Raw genomic sequence first — 24347 nt, 5'->3', positions numbered from 1 at the left:
TTTTCCGTGAGTCTTCTGGAACAGAATCTTAGGTAGGGTATGTCGAATATTGGGATTGGTGATTCAAGGTCCTAGGGGAGACAGGTTTTCCCGATTTTCTGGGCCCATGAGTGGGTGTCTTTAGCGAGGGATAGAGCCCTATGTGCCTTCCTATAGTGATACCAATAGGTCAGAAGGATTTAGAGTTGCAGTTTTTACTTCTAATAATTGCAAACCTATCTATATATTGCAATTCTGGGGAAATTTTATCAGATGGTGAAGGATCGTGGATAGGATGTTCAGGTGGGATATTAAGGGGAGAGATTAGTCAGCATGACGTCCATTACTGTTTCAAGTTTTGAAGCCTGACGACAATGCCTGGCCTCCACTTTTTGTTCTTTTATTCGTTCATGTGTCCATCCTCATAGTCTCTCTCTCTTTCACTCTTCCCTGCTTCCTTCCTGCCCTCCCGTCCCTTAGACATCGAAAGCTTCCTGCTAGTCCCACTTTCAAATGAAGATCTCACATAGGGTACTGATGCAGGCATCCATCTGTATTAAAGGACAGAATGACTAATAGTATCTTAAAGAATTGTCTCTCTCTCGAAATGGTGTTCTCCATTTAGTAGTTTTCAAAACTCTACCTCCAATAGATAGTGTGGCGAGTATCATGGCACGGTTATCTTCACGGATGTCTCAGATCTGCAGCTTAATCAGTAAAATGGAATCAAACCACAGAGATGTCACCTCATGGTAAAAGTTCAACTACTGAGTGAGTGGGAAGGGACGCAAGGGGGTGTCTTCCTTCCTCCTTTTATTCACGGGAATGTGGAATCCACGCAGTCTTGACCTCTGTGACCTTTCCATCTGACCACTCCTGATCTCCCAGAAGTCACCCCTCCTCACGCCCTTGGCTGTCCATGCACTACAAAATGATTCTCTAATTCTGAATGTCCTAGAAAGCAAATAATTGTGATTAGAAAGTTGGGAGCATCCCATAACCCTTCTGTAGGCTCCCAGGCCCTGGAAAAGGAACAAACTGGAAAGAAATACGTCCATGAAATACCAATGTGCTCACATTCTCTGAGCACAGGCAGTAGTGAAGCTCGAAGAAATGCCAAGGATACATGAAACAAGAAACCAGTTTCAAGATGCTGTGAAAGAAACTCAGTCAAAGGGCAAAGAGGCAGAAATACAAAATGACTTTCCACTTTCTGCTTCCTGCAGGCTCCCACAGATGTCATTAGCTTTCTGTAATTTCTTATCTTAAAAGACAGGGCTTTCTTCTTGTTGTTGTTCCCAATCTATTTACATGAAAAAAGCTTTAATTCTAACAGTGCTATTTATGTGGACACTTGCTCCCCCCACCTGCCCAAAAACAAAGCCGCAGAGGAAGCCTCTGAAGCAAAAGTTAGCAAAAGGGGACTGTGACAAGAGATGAAGGAGAATTCCCCGATCAATGTAAGGCACGTACCAATATAAAGAAAATAAGCCCTTGCAATCAACCAATTAATCAAAATGTTTCTTCCTCCCACGGTGTGACGGTTGCCGCTTCTGTAAGCCATTGACTCCACGTGTTCCCACCATCAGCTTTCCTTGTCACGTCTCAGACAGACTCCTGTGTCTTGCAGACCAGTATGTGTAAGTGGCCTGTTGAGAGCCGTGATTACTCACCCTTTCTGTGATGTGCGCCCACAAGAGAAATCATCCGCACTAACCACAGTGCTCTGCCCTCGAGGTCAGGCCTTGCAAACATCCTCATTGCTTTGCTGAAGCTTCTCCTTCTATTCTTTTTTTCAAAAAGTTTACTTCCTTCAGAGCCAGTTATATTCATCACCTATTCTGTGCTTCAAAGCCTGTGATTTCATATATGACGCAGTACGTCTTCATTCTGTTTTATTCTGTGGGATTCCGCTCTCTGTGAGTTTGAGATTCATTTGGCTTTCTGTCACCAGCTACTTGCCCGTTTTACATTCTGCAAAGTAAAGCTGATGATTGTGATTTTAGTTGCTGGAGGTTTGGAGAGACTGACAGATCATGGATGTTCAGAAATTGGAAACCGTCCCATTTCTTGGCACATTCCATCTTGATTTGCTTTTTTTCTTCTTTTTTTCCTTTTCCTGGGCTACAAGTCATTAGTCATGTTCAATGGGAAAAAAATAAGAAAATTCAGTGAAGCTGAAAGAAAAATCCAAACACACTGATCTTACTATCCTAAAATCGCCAGTATGGAAGCTTCTAGTTTCTATACCTTTAGTATTTTTATACATACTTTGAAACTGCTTTACACTTTTATAAATTTCAAAAATACAATGCATCATGTTCTGTAGTTTGTCCTCCCACCCAAAAATATGTAGTAAACATTCTTATTTGTCATTTTTATGGATTGCATAATTGTATATCCCATGGAATATATCAGTGCTTATTTCACCAGTCCCCTCGTTTTGAATATTTACGTTGTCTCTGTTGGTTTTAAAGAATGCTGCAGCTGACATCTCCGTAGCTGAATTTTTGCAGATACCCTAAGTTATTTCCATAAAATAAATTAGGCAAATATAATTGTTTGGCCAAAAAGTTTCCCAACTTTTAGAATTCGGATATGTACGTATTAATGCCTTATCCTCCCCCCAACGGTGGATGAGAATCCAGGGCTCCCATTTCTGGTGTACGAGGAGTCTGTTGTTGTGCATTTTAGTTCCATCTAGCTTTCTTCCTCAGGCCCTTTATAATCCTATTCATTTCACATATGGTCCTGATATTATCAACTTTCTTTAGTAGCCTTTTGCCCTTTGCTGCTTAAGCATGTGTTTCTGGAGATAGGAGACTCTGGTTTCTAATTAAATAGATTCAGATTTCTGGTTGAATTTTCTGAGTGTCCTGTCCCATATGTCAATGCCTCATAGAAAGTCAACAGAAAATCCTGGAATGAGAATTAGTAGTTTAAAGAAGGATTAAATTAAGAATGTGATGCTGGCCCTAACATTCATTATACTTATTGCCACACCTGGTTAACAGTACATTCTTATCTTTTCAAGAATCGCTCCCTCTCCCCCCCCCCAAAAAAGGGGGGGCAACACATTCAGGTTCTGATTAATCGTAAATCTCCTGTTCCAATCTACTTTGCAGAATGGAATCATGGATATAAAAGTCAAAACATTAGCTCAAAGTTAGAATTCTATTTTTAGGCAATTATTTCAATAGATGATATATAACATTTGACTCTCCTGCTCCTTACAGGGTGATCTAGGAAGAGGGCCTGTCACTTTCCATCCCTTACCATTCATACAATCTCTGTGGCAATGAGTGGTTGTGTAATAGTCCCTAGTGTGCACATGAGACTCTGAAACACGGAGACATAATCAAGCCGTACTCCTAACAAAGTCGATGTTCTTTTTATTCCATCAAACCATATCCCAGTAAATATATACACTTTGCCCAGGAAAAGCATAGATTACAACATGGCAGTGCAGCTGACCTTCACTGGGTGGCATGGTTCATAGAAATTCTCAGCAGCACACATTTGTCATCACTGTTTGGGTATCAAGTATAGAAATAAAAATAAGAAGTATGCCCTCTTTGGTTTGGAAATTTTCTGATTCCTTTGCCTGGAGAAGACTTCATCCCATGCCCACCAGTATTGTTTTGTTTTATTTTATTTTTTATTTTATTATTTATTTTGCTTTTAATCATAATCCACCCGTTTACTTTTTATAGAGGTAGATATAGAAAAGCACTTTGATTCAGAGCTTTAATCAAGAGACACATTTTATACTATTGTCATTAACACAAAGATTTAAGCTAACATTTTTTTTCCCCCAAATATGTCCCTCCCCTTTTTTTAGTTGGGAACTTAAGAATTGGACTTTTTATAAGAGCAAACAATGGCCAGACCTCTCCTGAGCCCTTTAGAAACTCAGAAGGATTACAGAACTGTATTTCTAAAATAGAGTTTACCAAACTTTTAACTTGTTTTGTTCAAGACAACATTTCATACTGGTTCAAGTCTGAAAAGATATATAAGATCTTTCTATGGAAATAAATGCTTGCAAGTAATTGACTTCCCATTGTAATGATCATTCATAATAAAATTCCCTTTTGGAATAAACTGGAAATGAAGAGGTTGTCTATAATTTTTTTTTCCATCACACTGTGATAACTTATGAAGAGCAGACCCATGCTCTATAAGTTTAATGTTCAGAACAATAAATTGGGCTATGGACCCAAATAGGAGACCAGGAAAGACAAGACCTTTAGTTAAGTCAGGAATTTTCCATAATTGGGGAAAAGACCCTAATAGATGAGACACGATACTCACATACATACACATGTGTATACATATCTACATACCACATGATGTTGGACAAAGTTTGATTCCAAGTCATGGGATGTACAGAGGTTGTATTGAAGTCAGTGAAAGAGGTTTGGTTGCAGCATTGAGGCAAGTGATCAAGAAATATTCAAAAATTAAAAAAAAAAACTTGCGCTTATTTATCGGAGGTATCTGGGACTCTGCAGTGAGCCATAGGAAAGGACCTTGTGTTCAGAAAGTTGAGTGGATTAAAAAAAAAAAAATTGCACTTGTTTATTGGAGGTATCTGGCACTCTACGGTGAGCCGTAAAAAAGGACCTTGTGTTCAGAAAGTTGAGTGGCATGTCTTTCACAATATGCATATCCAAGAAATTCGAACATTTAGAAATTTGATACCACGTTAAAAGTCGTATATGAGGACATTTCCTATCCTGTTAGAATAATTTTACAAATGAGGCAGCAGAGGGGAAATGACTTACCAAAGCCAATGGCTAGAAAGGGATCGAGCCAGAATCCAAGGCTTAGCTTAGGATTTCAAAGCTAAGGGTTATTCAGCTTTGTCACAAATGGAAATGGATTCTTCTGGGGCTGATTGTGATTGCTATTGTTTAAAAAACTAGTACCAGTTTAAAAAACTAGTTGTTGACAGGGCGCCTGAGTGGCTCACTCCGTTAAGCGTCTGCCTTCAGCTCAGGCCACGCATGATCTCAGAATCCCGGGATCAAGCCCTGCATCGGGCTCCCTGCTCACTGGGGAGTCTGCTTCTCTCAGGCTCTCTCCCTCTCAAATAAATAAAATCTTTAAAAAAATTAAAATTAAAAAACTAGTTGTTTAAAAAATAGACAACTAGAATTTGGATGTACCTTAAAATGTCACTGTGTTAGTCCACACCTCCACAGAGCACACTCTCAAATTAGGATAATTTTAGAGAATTTAGTAGAGGGACTGTTTACAGGACTGTAGACCAGGGCATGGAGAAGTCATGAGGGAGGATGTGGTACCCTGGGGTTTGTAACAGTTGGACCTTAAGAGGTGAAGAGCACAGTTGCTGGAACCCCAGAACAGAGGCCTGTGTGGAGACTATTGAGTCAGCCTGCTTGTCAGTGACTCTGGAAGGAAAGGGCTGAGTTACTGACCTCCTTTTCCTCCCACTTTCTGATTTACGGCTGGGTTCCCCATTGGCTGGACTCAGAGTCAGAGGGAACTCGTTGATATAGTTGGTACAAGTGAGCCTGGCAAGGCCCGGAGAAGGGTGGGGAGGGGTTCTCTGGGAGCACATGCAAATGACCAACACAGTCATCGAGGCTGGGCTATTAGGTTGGTCTCTGGACCAGAGGCCAATCTGTGAAAGGTTTGTTACTGATTTGCGATGAGATAAGGGACTTGCATCAGAACACTCATACTAAAATGTTCTCGATGAAAGAGTCAGTGTGTCCACATTCTGGGGCAAGCTCCTTCTGGCATTATGGCCGGGCTGTTCAAATGCCACTGATGGAGACTCCATAGCAGACAAGGACAGACATCGTAGGGTCCTCAAAAGGTGCTCCTTGATTCCTGCTTTCAATTTCCTACCTTACCTCTGCTAAAAAAAAAATAACTAATACTGCCCTGCACATCTTCTGAGTGGGGTACTGTGCTAAGGCACTTTAGATGATACTTAATTCTTGCAAGTTATGGTCTTTACAGATAGAAAACTGAGTCTCAGGAAGTTTAAGTCACGTGCTGGTGGTCTGACAGCTAGCAAGTGGCAAAGCTGTCAGTCAAGTCCAGATCTGATGCCAATCTCTTTACTCTTCTTATGTCGAGACTGTCCCAGGGCTGTTCTTAAAATTACCTGATGCTCACACCCAGGAAATAATGCAGGATTATAGGGGGCTTGCCTTGTTTGGACACCCATGGCTGTGTTCTCTGTTGTCCGTAACAACCAAGTCATGGTTTCTGGGAATAGATGCACCCAATGCCCAAAGAATCAGATGGTACCATTTATAGGTCCCATGTTTCTACATTTCACAAGGCCTTTCCCGACCCAGCTAGCCAGATCAGAAGGTGAAGTCGGTTTGTTTCTAAGTGGCTGTTGTCTGTTTCCATTTCTTTTTAAACCTGGGAGGTCGAGAAGATGATGGGGAGAAAGAATTCATGAGAGGGATGCATTTCCTTAGAAATGTTATTAATTGGCTGGGCAAAACAAGAGAAGGAAATAAAATAGCTCTCCTTACTAAGTAAAGGCATCTCCTTCCCTTAGCTCATTAAAAATTAAAAGCACTCTTGGTTTAAGTAGGGCAAATTAGTAATTAAGTGCTATATAATCAACTTGTGTAAACATAATATTGAAGGGGAGGCCGAATTAATCACTCCACTGGCTTGTTTTTGCCCCTATTAATGTACCTTTTACTCCAGTCCTTCCTGTGATGTCAGGATGCATTTTCTGCTCTCTTCTACTGCTGGAGTTCGGGTGGGCTCTGTGAGCTCAGCTGACAGATGCCAACGGACTAGATGGGGAAAAGGCATGCATGTGGGCCTTGATTCAAGTAGGTGATGAGACTCCCTGTTTCTTTTTTTTTTTTTTAAGATTGTATTTATTTATTTGAGATAGAGAGAATGAGCCACCGGGGTTGGGGGGGGTAGAGGGAGAGGGAGAAGCAGACTCCCCGATTAGCAGGGAGCCCGATGCAGGGCTCTGTCCCAGGACCCTGGGTTCATGACCTGAGCCAAAGGCAGATGCCCAACTGACTAAGCCACCCAGGCGCCACATCCCTGTTTAATTCTTTGAGCCAGGGTTCAGCAGCAGGCAACAAGTACGGTCCTAGATGGCCATATGACAAAGATGAATGAAATGTATCTCAGTACCCTCATGGTTCCAATCTAGTGGGGAGGAAATGGACATAGACAGATACCATTATGAAAAAGTCTATACTAAGTGAATGGCAAAGACCTTGGGGCCTTGCTTGGGCTCAGATCATGGCTCTGCCACTTACTTTGGGTGAGTTACTTAATTTATCTGTGCCTCAGATCCTTCATCTGTAGAAGATAACCATAATATCTGCATCATAGGTATATCATCTCACAATTCGTGTTGTAAGAAGTAAACACGTTAGAACATGTAAGGTGAAATAGTGTTCAGTTAATGTTGGCTATTATTTGTTTAAACTACAGTAGCTATACAATGGGATGATGGACCACCAACGAAAGAGTGTCTTCCACTGTCTTGAGGGCTGGGGAAGTCCTTAAAAGGCAACATTTGAACTGGGCCATGGAGGAGTAGCTAGTGATGGAGCTGGAACTTAGGGGAGGGGCCCATATGACCCCGGGTCTGCTCTTAACCTTTGCAGTGGAGGGGCTTCTAGAAAGCAGAGAAAGGAACCTGTGCTTCAGTCCTACACAAATCTCTCTCCTTTTCAGCTCAACACAATAAATACTAGTAATTGCTGGAGCATCAGTTGTGTGGTGTTCTGTTCGCTGCCTGCCAGGGATCGGGGGTGGAAGAGGGTAAGTGAGCTGAATCCATTGTGGACCAGATGAGAGGAAATAATGGGGCAGACAAGAAAAAGTAGCCCTCTGAGTGATTTGCTACACTCCAGGGTGTGGCTTCTTCTCGGCCTGCTAGCTGTGTGAACTAACCCGGCTGGGCAAGCTGATTAATTTCTCTGAGCCTCACTTTCATGTTAACTGACCCACTGAGTTACTGCAAAGTTGCCTGGCACACAGGAAAACACTAATTATTAATTTCATCCTCGTAACAAACCTGTGAAGTAGGCGGTATCATCCCCCTTTATAAATATAGCAGGAAATTGAGGCATCAAGACATCAACACACTGGCTTAGGGTCACATCGTTGGCTAGTGTAGAATGAAGGTTTCAACTCAGGCGGTCTTACGGCACCCCCAGCCCCCCCCCCCCCCGCAGCCCAGTGCTTCGGAGGGCACCTAGATCTAGATTTACATAACATGTGCCAGAGATAGAACAGGCGCCACATGATTATGTCCAGGCCCCTCACTCACAAGTAAGGAAAAAATTCTCTCTTTCTTGTGCTTGAGGGAAAGCGCAAGATGTGCTGAGCACATCTTAGTATGATAACTGTTTAGCCATGGTAACGCTTTAGCAGGTGGGGCAGGCCAGAGGAATGACCAGCCATTGGATGCAGTAAGAATGCAGCTGCTTGCTCTGATTTTGGAAGTTCTGCTTAGTGAAGAAAACAATTTGTTTATTTATCATTTATACTCTATTTCCGTAAAGGATTTGAGGAAGCTTATAATATCTGAATAAGTAGAATAAAACTAAGCAAAATAAAACTCACAAATCAGAAACTATGCAGAAAGAAGAGAATATACCAACCACTTAGACTAGGGGATCCTCAAATTCGTATGCCTTCAGGTGACAGGTCATCCATATAAACATGGGGAGATACCAGCAAAGGGCAAAATGATTTGATTCTTTGCCAAGTTGTAGAGTGTATACTCTGTCTGAGGACATTGAAATTCAAATTATTTTAACCCTGGATTGGTGAGTGCCAAACCAAACAGATTTATGGGACGGAGTGGCCTTTAGGTCTCTGACCCATAAATAAGGGAATTACCCTGAGCTTCCAGGCAGCCAAGACGAAACTGGGAAATGTGTCAAGTCCTGTGGTATCCACGGACTCAATAAAGTATACCAGTTCACCAAAAGAGACTACATTTTCCCTGGTACAAAATCCTAAAATTGCTATTGCTTTAAAAACCAACCTAAAAAATCCTTCCATGGAACTTTCACAGAAGCAGCAGAAGAATTCATTATATACTAGTTTGTGAAGAGCCCAGAGCATGATATTGAAACTTGACTTCAAGTAAAGGATCGCTGGGGTTTATAACTTTCTGAAGGTGTCGCCTGACCCAGGGGTGCAGCTGAGAACATGCAGCATGGTCGATGGATGGCATGGCCCTTCACCTCTCCTCCCTGAATACTCCTGCCTTCAGCCAGCTTTATAAGCAAAGCTGTATCGGTGACCCAGGAGTGTCTTAGGGGACCTCAGTACCAAAGCTTTTCACCAGCCTGGCATCGGGGAAGTGCTGAAATAAAGCATCCATCAATCGAGAAGGGCAACAGATGTTGAAGCATATCAAATATCAGTAAACAGCAAGCCTGCAGAGGCCACTGAACTTGGCATCCTCTTAGCAAAAATACCCTGTTGCCTTCAAGAGGGAACACCATGGACTTACATAAACTGCATTAAGTGATGCTTTTTTTTTTTTTAATCTCTACTTTTTTTTAAGGGCACATTTAATGCTCACAGCATTCTAGGCTTTCAGCCCTAGAAATGTAGGTCTTCAGAATCTCCTCCCAGTAATTATGAGAAGTTTCCGCTTATCCGGTACCCTCCCTTTTTCTGTTAGCACTATGATTCATGTTAGAAGTAATAGCTAGAACCAGAATTAAGAGCACTGACTCTAGTATCCCCTAAATCTATGTTCCAATCCTGTGTTCAAATGTTACAGCCCTACCTTCGGTCAGCCCCTTCTCCACTCTAAGCTGGTTTCCTCATTTATGAAAATAAGACTATTAAGAGTGCTTACTTTGTAAGTTTGTTGTGAAGATTCAATGACTTGATATATATAAAGTATTTAGTGCAGTTACTGGTATGAATAAACTTTCAGTGCGAGTCGGACAAAATTATAGTGATATCTATGTCAATCCTATTATTAGCTGACTGTCTAGATCACACACTGTGCCATTGCTTTGGATGTGTTACTCAAAGATGGCTGGGCTGGTCATTTGCCGATTTGCTCTCAGATAGCTTTATTCTCCCTTTCCCCCATTCCCTGGCCACACTCTGCTCTGTATTACATTTCCCAGGCTCCCTTGCAGCTGGTGCCTGGGTAGATTTGGCCAGTGGGGGATACCGGTGGAAGACGGATGGTCAGGAAGAGGGGAGTCGTTAGGTCAACTGTCCCTTTACTAGAAAAGCAGCTGCTGCAGCTCCCGTGTGATTCCAGCTCCCAGCCTCTTCCTTTCATCCTCCGCTTCTGGCCACTCAGCCCTTCTTTGGTTTCAGCTCCAGCCTGGCATCCCCAGCTCTTGGCTCTAGCCACCCCACAGCCTCCCATCATCCCCCTGATCCCCAAAAGGGGTGGCAGCTTTCTGCTGTCGCTGATCTCTTGAGTTGTGGCAACATTATCTTCTTGGCTTTTTGTTTTCTTCAGTCACCTATGAAACCAATTTCTTGTATTAAATTCTTTGTGTTGAAAGACCTTGAGTCATTTCGGTTCTCCTGCCTGGACTCTGCTATGGCTGCTTTTTAATTATGAAAAGAGAAGTCAGTCCTTACAGGAAGTTCACTTCTGCTCTTCTCTCCCTATTGGAATGAACTAGGCTACCTGGAGAAGGAGGGCTGGTTACCATGGAGAGCAGTTCAGTTTCACTAAGTGATGCCCAAAAGACAGGGAACTGACCTAAGCATCTTTACTGAATACCTGACTTTGAATAACCCAACTCTAAGTTAGGCTTTGAGGCCAACAGCATCACGTAGCTTACCGCCTCTCCAAGGAGACAAGACTTGGTTACAAGTCAGAGTCAGGCACAGTTCAGGGTAGTGCCCAGTCTAGTGCTACTCTTGTTTGAGCCAGAGCTCAGGACCATTCACCATTCTAAGTGAGTCACTGTGTTAGGTATGTGATTATTCACACCCCCACGAACAAGGAAATGGAAGCTCAGAGAGGGCAAATGATTTGCCAAGTCACACAGATATTAAGGAATTGAACTTAAGTTTATATGTCTCAGAGCCTGTTGGTTTATTAGAGAATTGTATCTGCTCCTCAGACTTTTCCAAGCTTTCTTCTTGGTTCAAAGCAGATAGTAAGGAAGCCGCATGCGTGACTCAGATTGCTGTGGTCTTCTTGTAAAAATTTCCTTATGGGCCAATATTTAACTGTTCTTACCTAATTCTCACAATATCTGGAAAGTATTGTGTCCATTTTTACAAATGAGTAAACAGACTCACAAAACTGAAAGAACTCACCCAGATTCTACTGGGTGTTAATATTCAAACTGGAAATTGAATGCAGGTTTTTCTGTCCCCAAGCACACACTCTTTCTACAGGTGATATCAGAATGCTGGATTATGTGGTATAGGGCCAAGCATTTTTTACAAATAAAAAATACATTAAAAACTTTTTTTAAAAAAAGGAAAAGCCACCTTCAAGTGGCTCATAGGCTAGATAAATAAAAATGAAGCAACCTAAAGCCAGAGCATGTCAGTACATCATCTACTCTCTAATAACTAACAGCCAGAAGGAGGAAAGAAAGAGAAGCATGGTTTGGGATAAGAAGTGGGGCTTGAAGTGGAAATGTTAACCACCAGTGAGCAGAGAAACAGCAGGAAGAGGACTTTTCTGGAGGTACTGATGAGAGCAAAGGAATAAACACGGATGGAAGGAAGATCAGCTCAACCCCTGGGAAGAGCCCCAGGTCAGAGCAGCAAGAGAGAAGCTGTGTGTAATGACTCAGTTGTTTGGAGGTGGGGATTGTTAACTATAAACAGATCAATTAGGAATTTGATCAGGAGTCTTGGGAGAATCCTCTGCCCAACATCCCTTGACTCTCTTGTTAAAAACAAAAAAAAGTTGTAGGCTAATAGTCTCATTTAAAAAAAAAAAAAAATCAACATTAGTGCTTCCTAGGTGATAACACTGCTTCCTGCTTAAGAAAAATAGCCTATACATTAATTTAGCCTGGGAGTAATAAAAAAGCTTTATTACTTATCTCCAGTTTTGAAGAGTCCCTGAAATAGAAGGGGAACGCTCTTCAAATGCCCCCTAGAAACTGTCCCATTTCACTAGAGCACATCTGTCTGTGTATAGGGGGTTTGGAACATACCATGTTTGAGGATTTCAGGATGGAGAAGGCACCTTTTGAGACAATGCCACTGGGCTGTGGGAATCAAACAAAACGCACCTCGCACCAGCTCAGAATCTACCCCTCTCCCCTCCCCACCACCCTCCCTGTCAACTGACACCTGTGCCGGACGAGCCTGTGTGTTGGATGGAGTTGGTCAGAGTGAAATTCCTACCAAGTTGGCTGTGTCAGTTTCACCTGTCAGCATCTCTGATGAGGAGGGATCCTGGCAGACCAGACGGTTTGGGTAATTGGATTATAGCAGTTGTCTTCATCTCAGTAAGCTGACTAACCACTGCAGACGCCAGAGGAGAAATTCATAGACAACCCTGAAGTGGAGGTTCAAGCAAGTGCTTAGACTTACTAGGAAACAGCCGGCAGTAGTGGGTCCAGCATACTGTGGTGTGGTGTGGTGGGGAGCTGGGACCCCTGTCTTCAGGGGGCTTCTCAAAATGATTCATGTAGTATGCACCGGCCCCTGTCCCTATCCTTTTTGTATATTAACTCATTAGAGTCCCATGAGGTCCTGACATGAGTCGTGCTTTGCATTCTAGGAGGGCTGAATGACAAAGAGGTTAAGTACTTTCCCAAGGTCACAAGGCTGGTGAGCTGTGAACCCAACCTGGATGTTCTGACCCTAGAGTCTGCTCACTGGGATAATACTGAAACCCATCTCTGTAAAGTTGCTTTGGGAAACTCCTCTTGGTAAGGTTCGCCTCTACCCTTCTCTATCCCCCTGTGCTTACCTCTGATGCCGCCCTTAGATGTTTCAGTGTCCCCTTACCCCATTTGAGCGGGAGCTTCCAAGTAAGGGGCCGCGTCTTCCTCATCTTTAGCCAGTAGTAGGTGCTGGATAAATGTATGTTGTACTGAACTGGAGGTGAAGTTTTATAGAGACTTGGCTGGTTACACAGAAAGCCAGCCGCTTAAAGCTGTGGTGCCTTTGTGGATAGACTTGGATTTAAAGTCTTTAACAGATAAAATCCGATCCAAGACCACCTAGATTATAGCTGAAACAGCTTTCCCTCTTCACACCAACACTCACTCCAGACTGCTTCTTATGATTCTCAGTTACCCTCATGTTTCAAAAATAAGCTCCCCCATCCTGAGTGGTTCAGTTACAGAACAGCCCAATGTGTGAGCCGGGGCAACAGGTCTACCTCTTTGGGCCTCTGATTCCTCCTATTTAGACTGAAAGAATCAGGTCTAGTTTTCAAAAAATGTAAAGCAGTTGGACATTTGGGAGGCTGATATATAAAAAAGACAGAAGGTGAACCACGGCTCCTGCTTACCCCATCACTCCCTGTCTTTCCCCATGGTAAGCATGGCAGCCTTGGAGGGGCTCTGTAGAACGTAAGCAACAATGGACTATATTTTTTCAAAGGAAATAACCCTAGTACATTAAACTAATTAATACTATTACTTAAAAATACAATAATAAAATTACTTCAAAATGGAAGATCCAGGTCATTAAGAAAGGTATGTTCAAGGGCGCTCACGACGGGCCCTCTGTGCCTGCATGATGGTTGGATGCTGTGTGTTGCTAGCAGAGGGGGGGTCAGCTTAGCTTGATTGTGTACAGTGGGTTGGGGAAGCTAAAGCCTCTGGGCCTCATCTTCCTTGGCTGGAAACAGACTGCGTGTCATGGCACTGGTGAATTAGAAATTCTATCCAGCGACTCCTGGAGATTGATTTTCCGTCTGGGGATCTGACCTCTTGCTTCACCAGCAGAGGGGATCAGACTGTTCTGGGAGGGGCCAGGGAGCCAGCCCTCTGAAAGGCCTTCCCTTTCCTTTTCTTTTTCTTTCTTTCTTTATAAACTCTATGTTTCAAAGAGAATTTCTAATTACTTTGGGGGGCTTAACACAGCCAGTTTGAATCCTTCTTGGCACTTAGAGCTTTGAGATATCCATACCACCCACCACATTGATGCTTTGTGCTATAAGATTACTGCAAATTTAATTCCATTTATGCCACTGGATTTATCAAAAACCCTTCTGGAGTTGGAATGAATGCCTCATTTCCTTTATTTTTGTCAATTTTCATAGATCCCTTATGTGAATGCCTCAAGGGTAAGAATCGTGCTTTAATTATTTCCATATCTCACCAGTGCCTAACACAGAAACTGACAGTGTAATAGCTGCTTGGTAAATATTTGTTGCTTCATTCCACAAATATCCCCCTAGGTGCAATGATGAGCAAAATAACCATCGTACCAGTTCTCATCACATTTACAGGTGAGTGTTAAGAGACAGCTAAATAAATAAATACAAATAAATATACACTACGCCCGGGGTTAAGAGCTGTAAAGAAAAAGGACAGTTGCAGTGGAAGAACAAATTAGAATGATTGATGAATGAGTGAAGGCAAAATGACCTAAGTCCCCAACCCTAAATGCCTGTTTCATCTCATCTCTTTGTAAATAATAATTATTGCTGTTATGTTAATGATCACTTCTGCTATCATGTTTTGAGCATCCACTACCTTCCAAGCCCTGTGTTAACATCTTCCTATTTGTTACATCAAATTCTCAAAATAAACTTGCCCGTTAGGCCTCTTTATCACTTATCCCAGATGAAAAAGTAAAGCCCAGGGAAGATAATTAACTTGTTCAGAGAGCTAATAAGTATGAGAAATGAAATGTGAATCAAAGTTGTCCTGACAGAGCCTCTGCATTGAGTGAAAGGGAAAAAAAAAATTCCAAAGATTATCTCCAGGGAACCAACGGGGGTCCCTGTTTGAGAGCACTGCATCATGCTTTGTGGCAAAAGGTCCGTTACGTTTGATAGGTGAGGAGAAAGAAAGCAAAAAAATCTTCGCTGGAGAGTGAGGGGTAAAAGGAGAAAGATAGTATTCTTGAATTGGCCATCTTATCAGCCTAGCAATAATAAACCATCACCATGGCAACAGGAACTCTAATTAATGACAGATGTTGAGTTACTTTAAAAACCACACCAACCAAATGCCGAGCTGGTGCTGTAAACCTCTCTCCCCTACCACAGCTGGGCTAATCTTGTTGGAGAGAGCCGCCTTTCAAGGGTGGAGCAAACTCTGGACTTGGCATCAGAAGACTTGCATCCGAGCCCCAAATCTACCCTTTCTTTCTGAGCTCTTTTTGCCTTGAACAATAAGTTTGCCAAAAGTGGGAGGTAGCTATCATTAATATCATTGTTATTACAACTCGTGGTAGCTTTCTGATATTCAGTTTTAAGATCTATAAAGTGATCATATTTGTCTAAAGCGTGGTGAGGAGACTTAAAAACAATGAAGGGTATGGAAGTCCTTAGGAAACATAAAATAACTCACAAAGATAAAGTATTAACAGCAGGAGGAAGCCTGATGTGGTAGACAAGGCTTGCTTTGGAATCAGACAGACATGGCTGTATATGGACGGCTTCACCTTGGAACAGTCACTGAAATGCACAGGCTCAGACTCTTAATCAGTAAGGTGTCTTAGCACTGATCTGTAAATGGTCTACCCATCCTACAAAATGTGAGTCTTCCTTAATCTCTCTGCACTTCAGTTTCCACCTCTGGAAAACGGAGTTGACACTAGTGCCTCCCTTATGAGCTTGTTGTGAGGATTAAATACGTTAATACTGTAATAACCTGTAGTTAGAGCAAAGCCTGGCACAGACCATGTACCATACAACTGAAGTGTGGTGGTGGTGATCATGGTGATGGTCATGGTGGTGGTGATCGTGGTGATGGTCATGGTGGTGGTGGTCATGGTGATGGTCATGGCGGTGGTCACGGTGATGGTCATGGCGGTGGTCACAGTGATGGTGGTCATGGTGATGGTGGTCATGGTGATGGCGGTGATGATGATGGAAGAGAAGGAGAAGAAGAGCAGTTGCAGTGACATCTATGCATGGAAGTGTGAAAGCTCTGACGTGAGACACAGATGAGGGCATTCTGGTCATTGTCGAAATACTTTTGGTCAGTTCCTGGACTGGTCAGCTCATGCATATGTCTGGTTTTCTCAAAGGTTATATTGTCTGCATTGCCTTTTGGTCCAGCCCAATATGTTCTGTCTCTCCTGTGATTCTGGCTGTGTGGTTTAAGTGGAGGAAGGAGAACCAGGACAAAGACCATCAGAAAAATTTGCTCAGAGCTCGAGTTCTGTATAGGCCAGAGTATTCCAAAGAGTGGTCTTTAGTATATTAAAAGGTATTCCTGAAAGGAATTCATTTGGAAAATGCTATGTTCAAGATAACTAGGTATCTTTATAGCAGGTCTCATAAGACTTTACCATGTAAACATGCATCGTGAATTTCCTGGGATGGGGAGGCATATAGGGAACATAGTCTTCTCCAATTTACTTGACCAAAGAATTAGCTTTGGAGCATCTTACTTTGCTATAGTTTCTAGGACCAAACATTGGGAATGCTGCCATAAACCCATGGTCCAAAGCATCAAGCATACCACAAGCAGTACGACAAAGCAGATTTGAAAAATTCTGCCAATGTTCCCATCAGTTAATGTGTACATTTAACAAATGAAAAGTGCACCAGTGCTGAATTTGGCAGCAACTATATGCAAGATGGGGGAGAAGCAACAATAAGTAAGACCCATGTCGTCCCCACTCTCTGGGAGCTCTTTGGGGCCTCCTGGGGTAAGGGAGAAGTTGCCTGGCAATTTGAATACAGTGTGGCAAGTGAACAGATAGATGCAGGGCACAGAGCACCGTGGTACCAGGGGCAGCGGCTTCTTATCCAACTTGGTGGGTCAAGAAAAGTTTCCCTTCCCAGAGGAAGTAGCTACTAAGCTGAGATCCAAAGAAACGACTAGAGCTGCAGAACACATTTTCAATGCACTTTCCCATGCGACGCCATCTTGTGTCTTGAGAGCAACCCTCCTGGTGAGATAGGACTAGAGAGAAAGGTTAAAAAAGTAAGTCATGGCTCCTACCACAGGCCAGGCACTGTGTGAGGCACTTTCTACACTCACTGCATTTGATCTTCACCACAATGAGCTGTCGCCTCAGTTTACACATGAAAGATTGAGAGGCTCAGGCTTCACAAAGGCACACATGTGGGGACACCTGGGTGGCTCAGTCAGTTAAGCAGCTGCCTTTGGCTCAGGTCATGATCCCAGGTCCTAGGATCAAGTCCCACTTCAGGCTCTCTGCTCAGTGGGGAGCCTGCTTCTCCCTCTACCTGCCATTCCCCCTGCTTGTGCTCTCTCTCTCTCTGATAAATAAATAAAATCTTAAAAAAAAAAAAAAAGGCGCACATGTGGTTAGTGCACAACCAGGACTTGAACTTAGACTTGACTGATGCCAGAGCCATCTCCCGTTGTATCTGTGGCCCATGGGTGCTGAGCCTGTCTGTGGCTGGCCCGTGGCAGAGTTTTCACCAGACTGAGAAACGTAGACAAGGAAGCAGAACATCATAAATGTTTTTCTTAAATGATTTACATTATCCTGAAAAGTACTCTTCCCAATCATTTGCTGTAGAAAGTCCTCTGCTTTTTTTTTTTTTTTTTTTTTTTTAATTACCTTGTAGGAGAAGGTTCTTGAGTTCTTCCTTGGCAAAATAAAAACTTGCTTATTTTATGTCAGTCTCCAAAGTAATTTTGGAAATGTTAATGTCCCTGAAATTGGAAAATTTTGGAAGTACTCTCTATTTTATAGAACCCACTCATTCTAAAGACAAGAGGAATATGAACCAGCACATTGCTTTGTGTGTTGGTTCAAACTTGGATAGGTTACTAAATTCTGTGGCTCAAGTGGCCAGCAGCCATAACTGGCAATAACGTAGGATAATGTGGCATCTCCCAGATGCACACATACACCACCATTGGTACCCAAGATGACTTTAGCTGGCAAGCAGACATTCTTTTTCTAATAGTTATATTTATTTTATGTGTATTAGAAAAAAATTATAACCAGCATCATACTTGGGTTCTCATGGGCATTAGTGTGTAGAACACAGCAATTTAAAAGAAAGAGAAAAAGGGATTTTTTCAGAATTTAGAAAAAATATTATACATAATAAATAACTACAGGTAGTACTTGGGTATGGAAACACTTATGACGGTGGTGTGTGAATTGCCAAAATTATAAAGTAATAATATGTATGGAAGTGCCTCATGCAGAGAAGACCCCAGTAAATGCTTCCTTCCTTTCTGATTCACACGGCTAGTAAGCGACAGAGTCCCCGACTGAACCTCATAGCCTCAGACTCCCAGTCCAGTGCTCCTTCCAGGACATTTTTAACTCTTCTGTTTCCTGCCGGCCTACCTCTTCCTGCATCCTTCCTCCCTGCTTTTTAGCCCTTGGGAAAAATGCAATGAGTAGGTATTTCAGAAGCAACTAGTGGCTTGCAAAAATGTTCTGATGAACATCAATAATAAATGAAGTACACTGAAGAGGTAGACAGTATTCGCATTTGGAAAAACAGGAATTGGAATCTGAGAATTGAAAGGGCCCTCAGAGATCACCTCACTAACACCCTCTTTTTATGGATGAGGAAGTTGGAACCCAAGAGAGGGGAAGTGCTTTGTTCAGAGTCTAAGCTGATCAAACCAAGATGAGAATTCATATAAAACACGCAGATATAAAATTTTACATGTTGGAAAAAAAAAAAAAAAGCCCTGTTTCCTCCAGACTTCCTGCTTTCCAGAAAAGTAGCCGGGACGTACCATAAAAGGACTTTTACTTCCACAAATCTAAAAATTCAGAAGGTCATGTTTCATACCGTGCCAGGCAAGAGACCATTGTAAGTGACCCCTGGCGAACATGTTCCCGGTTGTATTCTTTTGTTTGTTTGTTTTTTAATTGTAAAATACACATAAAACTTGTCACTTTTTTAACTGTACAGCTCAGTAATGTTAAGTATTATTCACGTCATTATGCAACCAATTTCCCGAACTCTTTTTCATCTTGCAAAACTGAAACTCTGTACCCACTGAACAACAATGCCCCCCCCCCTTCCCCCCCACCCCGCCAGCCCCTGGCCACCACCATTCTACTTTCTGTCTCTGTGAATGTGACGACTCTAGGAACCTCGTGTAAGTAGAATCATACAGTCTCTGCCTTTTTGTGACGGGCTCCTTTCGCTTAGCATCATGGTCTCAAGTTTCATCCATGTGGTTGGGCATGCCCGAATTCCAGTCTTCCTGGTCATGTTCTTAACGCAGCACAGCCTGCTCCCTGTGGTTCCTGATTGTACTCATCGTAGCTGTGAAGACTTCAGCATGCTCAACATTTCCATGCATTCTGTCCAGCGAGGGGCATAGACAACTCAATTGTGGATGATGGTGGCAGGGGGAAGGAGTCTCTAAAAGAACTCGGCCCTCTTCCTCCCGTGTTTTGCAAGGAAGTGACAGGGAGGTCACTGAGATTGTGCGCGGTGTTCCCCACCCTCACCCCAATTTCCTTCACCACTCCTGTCCCGAGGTCCTCAGTCATCCACAGAGAAGCAGTGAGGCTGTGGGGATTAGGTGTTTAAAAAGTGGATTTCCGAGTAAAATGGCCTTGGGTTCCAGTGCCAACCTCTGTGCCTTGCTAAATGTATGATCTGGGGTAATGTGATAAACCTCTCAGGGCCTCCATCTGGGCATCTGTAAATAGACAGAATGATACCTGTATCCAAAAAGCTTGCTCTTTTTTCCTTCTGAGTCATAAGATATTTTCTGGACTTTTCTGGGCTTCAACTTAGTCTCTCAAATTAAATAACAATAATAATAATAATAATGTGACCCATTTCACTGGGTTGTTCAGAGATGTAACGTGGAGTCATCTGACATTTTGGCCTTTCTGAGATGTCTTGTTCCAGCCTGAGAATTTTAAGGAAATTCATGATACTGGAAAAGAGAGAATGCTCATTATTGTGCAGCTTTTGCGTGTCAGATACATTATTTTTTCCATCAGACACACTGAGTAGAACTGTATTATGGTACTTGGCCCTTTGCATTATTCCCATTATCTATCTCCCTGGTTGTTCTTAACCACACCAGCAACCCCCCCAACTCTTACGCCTCGATCAGTGCCTAATGCAATGCCCCAAAAAATGACAGATGATCCCCCACCATTAAAAAAATAAAAGTGTTTCTTTATTGAATTGGGAATCAGGCAGCATCTGCCTGCATTTATTTGGCCACTAACACATTCCCCATGTCTTAAGATACTGTTTCCACTCCGATACCCCCATGGCCTCATGGTGAAAGGTACCATTCATTCGACCTCTCAACTTGGGCAAAGAAGGAAGCCTGGCTGTAGAAACTGATTTCGGCTTCTCTCTGAAGTTGGGCATCTCTCTTTGACCAGTTAGGAATTTTTTTTTTTCCCCTGCTTCTGACCTTCCCCTCCTTTCTTTTGATGAACAGGACAGCTGTCCCCAAAGGGATGAGTCCATTACCTTTCACCAGTTGAGTTCATTTTCCATTGCATGTTTCTGTTTAAAGAGAAAGCTTTTTAAAAGGCTTGAGCATACATTGAGTGTGTGTACTTAATTTTTAATATGTGTGTGCACACCGCCAAGAGAACGGAGAAGCCTTAAATAACAATAAAACCGAATTGTACATGTTGCGTGTTTTATGTGGCACTGATTCCCAAATAGACTCTTAGCAGCCAGGTATTATTTAATACATCCCATTAATCAAGCTGCCAAATCTAAATGAAAACCATGTTTAAATATATTTAATAAGATTACAGCTTTTGGTTGAATAGCAAACTAACATAACTGTATTTTTACCCCAACCAACCCTCATTTGCTGTCTTATATTTTTACTCTGAGTGCTAGTTCTTTTGTTCTATCAAACCAATCTTGATTATAAAACAATCTATACTGCAAACTTTTAGCCTAGCGTAGGGTTGCACTGAGCCCATCAGTGTAAATGTTTTAGAGTGAGAAAACAACCCTGAGATTTTTTTTCTGGCTGAAAAATGAGATGTCTCTTTGTGGGGTGAGCACTTGAATTAAAAAGGAAATTAATAATTGTCTTAGAGATACTAAATCCCGTAGCTTCTGTAATAAATGTAGTCTGCCTTTGAGCTGTTATTTCTTTTAGTGTTTTGTACTAAATGTACTCGACTTTTTTTTTTTCTTTTGACTGTTCAGGCTTCTGTTCGTTTTGTACTAGCGACACCTAGAGGCTCTAAGGAACATGACATGTGCTGCTGAAATGTTCTCAGTACCCTTTAAAAAAGGAATCCCCCTGTTCTTCCAGATGCAATGACAAAAATGCTTGTGGGTCTTGGGGTTAAAGGAGAGAGAAGGCAAGGTCAGCCTGATGACATAGGTTGTGAGTTCCATCCTCCAGGCTTCCACTCTGGCGACAAACCAAAAAGGGCTGTAGCTAGGAAGAACTGTTTTATAAAGAAACGAGCCAAACTTAGAGTAATACATTCTTTTTTGGCTGATTTTTTTAAGTTCTTAACAAATATCATTGGATTCATTTAACGTGTTTAACTCTTGTTCTTGTTTTCAGCAGTTTGTTGGCTGTTTTTATCTTTGTTAACAGGGATTTCCCGTAGTGATTTCATTAAAATTACTGGCGGTGGTGCTTCGATTCACTGTCTTGTGCTGATTTCTTGTGTCTCATATATCTAAATGTCCTTCTCTTTGCTTTCCTCACTGTTCTCTGTATTAGTCCTTAAAAGTTCTGTTTCGGCCTGTCAGCCTATGTATCCTCTCCACTGATGATTCATTCCCACTTCTTCCAGCTTCTCCGAGTTCCTACATGGTTATTCACGTTTCCATGTCTTAGAGCTTTTGCATCTTTGATTAATACAATCATAAATGTGCTTATCAAAAACAATAAGATCCTTTGATGATGAATACTGATGAATAATTCTTATGAAACTGTTTTTGTACTGTATTCAATTCAAAATAGGGACATAGGTTTAACTTTGTGTACTGTAGAAATTCTGTGCTTCATTTTAAAATGAAAAAGTAAATAGAGTGCATAGCAATACATAAAATTCTTATCAGTAGATACTACCTGTATGTCATGCCTCTTTGTAGATGGTGATGATGATGATAGGCACACTTATTGATGCTTTCTCTATGCCGAGTACTGTTCAAGTCACTTTACATGAATTAACTCATTTAGTCACCACAACAATGTCATAGGGCAGGAACTGAAATTGTCCCCATTTACATATGTTCACAGAAGCTTATGCATTCCCAAAAATTCAACAATGTCCTGCATGAGCCTGCCATATTAGTGTGCAATAAAAGAGTTAAATATTATTAATTCTTGAACTTTCAGAGTCAGTTTGGTTCACTTTGTCCCATTAACTGCCTTTCCCTTTGGGAGCTTGTGCATCTCTTGCACCCTTTGATACCAATCTCTTCTCTCTCAGTACTTCCAGCTATGTCTGTTGAAAAAGAAATGTCAAAAAAGAAAAGAAAAGAATGAAAGAAAAAGCAATGTCTTCGCTCTTAGAGCTTATATTCCAGTTGCAAGGAATCCCGTGACAAGTAACTGTAGCAACAAGTAATCACAACAAATAGTATGATTTCAGGTAGCAAAAAATTCTGTGAAGTAAAGTAAAGCAACACCCGGGAACAAAGAGGGACTGGACAGAAGGAGCGTGAAGGACCGGCTGTGTGAGCAGTGGGAATGGCCTTCCCGAGGAAGAGATGTATGAAATGAGACTCTAGTGGCAGAGTAAGTGCAAAGGCCCTGAGGTGGGAATGACTTGAATGTGAGGAAAAGCAAAAAAACCTGGGAGGCTGGAGTGTGTTGAGCAAGGAGAATTCTGTGATGTGACTCTCTTCTCTGTCTTTCCTTCTCAGCTCTCTGGCACTCTTTTTTTTTTTTTCTCCTGCCTCAGACCCTGATTTCACTGGATCCAAAGAAATGGTCTGTAATGGCAAAATCCTGAGGTGTCATCCATGGCAGTCAGGGGACAGAGAAGTTCATAAGCAAGAGAATCGGAGTGAGAAAGGTTACACTCTGTGTGTCTTCCACATACACTCATATCCCACACATTTATATTCTATAAAGTCAGATTAAGATGAACATACAGCATAAGTGAAATTCAACTTTATTGGTAGTTAGTCATTCATGAGTCATTTCTGCCATAGCACAGGGCAGACCTTGGATATAATACTTCTCACATGTATGGTGACTCTCCTTTGTGTGTCCTCCTCCCACTAGACTGGAAGCTTACTGGAGGGCAGAGTCTATTCATAATCATTCTCCAGTGCGTTTTCTTTATTTTGTTCATTTATTCAACAAATGGTTCTTGAGGGCCATCTATGTGCCAGCCACGAGGTCTGTCTCTTTGTTCACAGACAGAATTCTGAACAAGAGAGACTCAGTCCTTGTGCTCAAGTTTCTTACAATATTGCAGAGGAGAAATACAATGAAATACACAACTGTAATAGAATGTGCCGTGTGCTAAGATAGATGACACAGCTCCCCCAGCCTTGAGGAGTCAGAAAAAAACATTTTGAAGGAATGACAGTTGAGACAGTGTTTGGGAATGCTAATTAAACAAAGGTGTGTGTGTGTGTGTGTGTGTGTGTGTGTGTGTGTGTGTGTATGAGTGTGAGGGGCTGAAATGGGAGGGTATGCAGAATTGTAGATCTTGGGAACAAAGGATTTATGAACCCAGAAATGAACTCAGTTGTATATTGGGAAGAAAATATGAATTTGAGTGAATGAATGAATAAATTAATGCTTAACGCTTTTGTCTACACACATGTTGTAGGGGCAGCTCATGAGATGGAAGCATAAAGCCAAGAGGCATTTTGTTAATTCACCTTGATAAATCACTGTTCCAGATTTTCCCCATTATTTCCCTGTAGGCAAACTCTTACTCAAAAGGTTGCTTGCCTAGTAGATTATTCAGTGATTTATTGGGATAAAGGCTAAGCATTCATCTTACTCTGGGAATGGTTTTTCAATGGGATTGGACATATCCAAAACCCAGTGGCCAACATTCCTGCCTTTCCTGAACACTGCTTGAATGAAAATTATGGAATGGATGAATGATTGCAATAAGAAGTCTTAATCCAAGGGTTGCGCATAGAAGGGACAATGGCTACTGGTGTGTTTTAGACACCAGAGGCAGATTGCTGGCTTGGGGAGTAGGGATCTGGGTTCCAGTCTTTGCTCTACCATTAACTTGTAGTGTGGCACTAAGCAAGTAAGGTTTCTCTAACCTGTACAGGGGAGTGCAATGTCCAAGGGCCCTTCCAGCCCTGGAATTCTGTGTTCATTTTAGTTCTGTCTGCC

The 24347-nt window shown here is 42.1% G+C and overlaps 1 protein-coding gene across 18 annotated transcripts in view; it reads left to right on the top strand.

Annotated features, from left to right (window-relative positions):
- FGGY (FGGY carbohydrate kinase domain containing) overlaps positions 1–24347 on the top strand; it is a 400333-nt gene that overhangs the window by 326503 nt on the left and 49483 nt on the right. Inside the window, exon 16 of one of the 18 annotated variants that reach the window (XR_003208181.2) lies at positions 14339–14389. The exons of the other annotated variants lie outside the window; for them this stretch is intronic. The gene's annotated coding sequence lies outside the window, so the exon portion shown is untranslated. The remainder of the gene's footprint in view (positions 1–14338; positions 14390–24347) is intronic. 18 annotated transcript variants of the gene reach the window in all.

The sequence above is a fragment of the Callorhinus ursinus genome, unplaced genomic scaffold, assembly GCF_003265705.2.
Source record: "Callorhinus ursinus isolate GAN/ISIS: 27379988/994484 unplaced genomic scaffold, GSC_fseal_2.0 scaffold9, whole genome shotgun sequence".
Classification (NCBI taxonomy): domain Eukaryota; kingdom Metazoa; phylum Chordata; class Mammalia; order Carnivora; family Otariidae; genus Callorhinus; species Callorhinus ursinus.
This window is presented reverse-complemented; position numbering and strand designations above follow the sequence as displayed.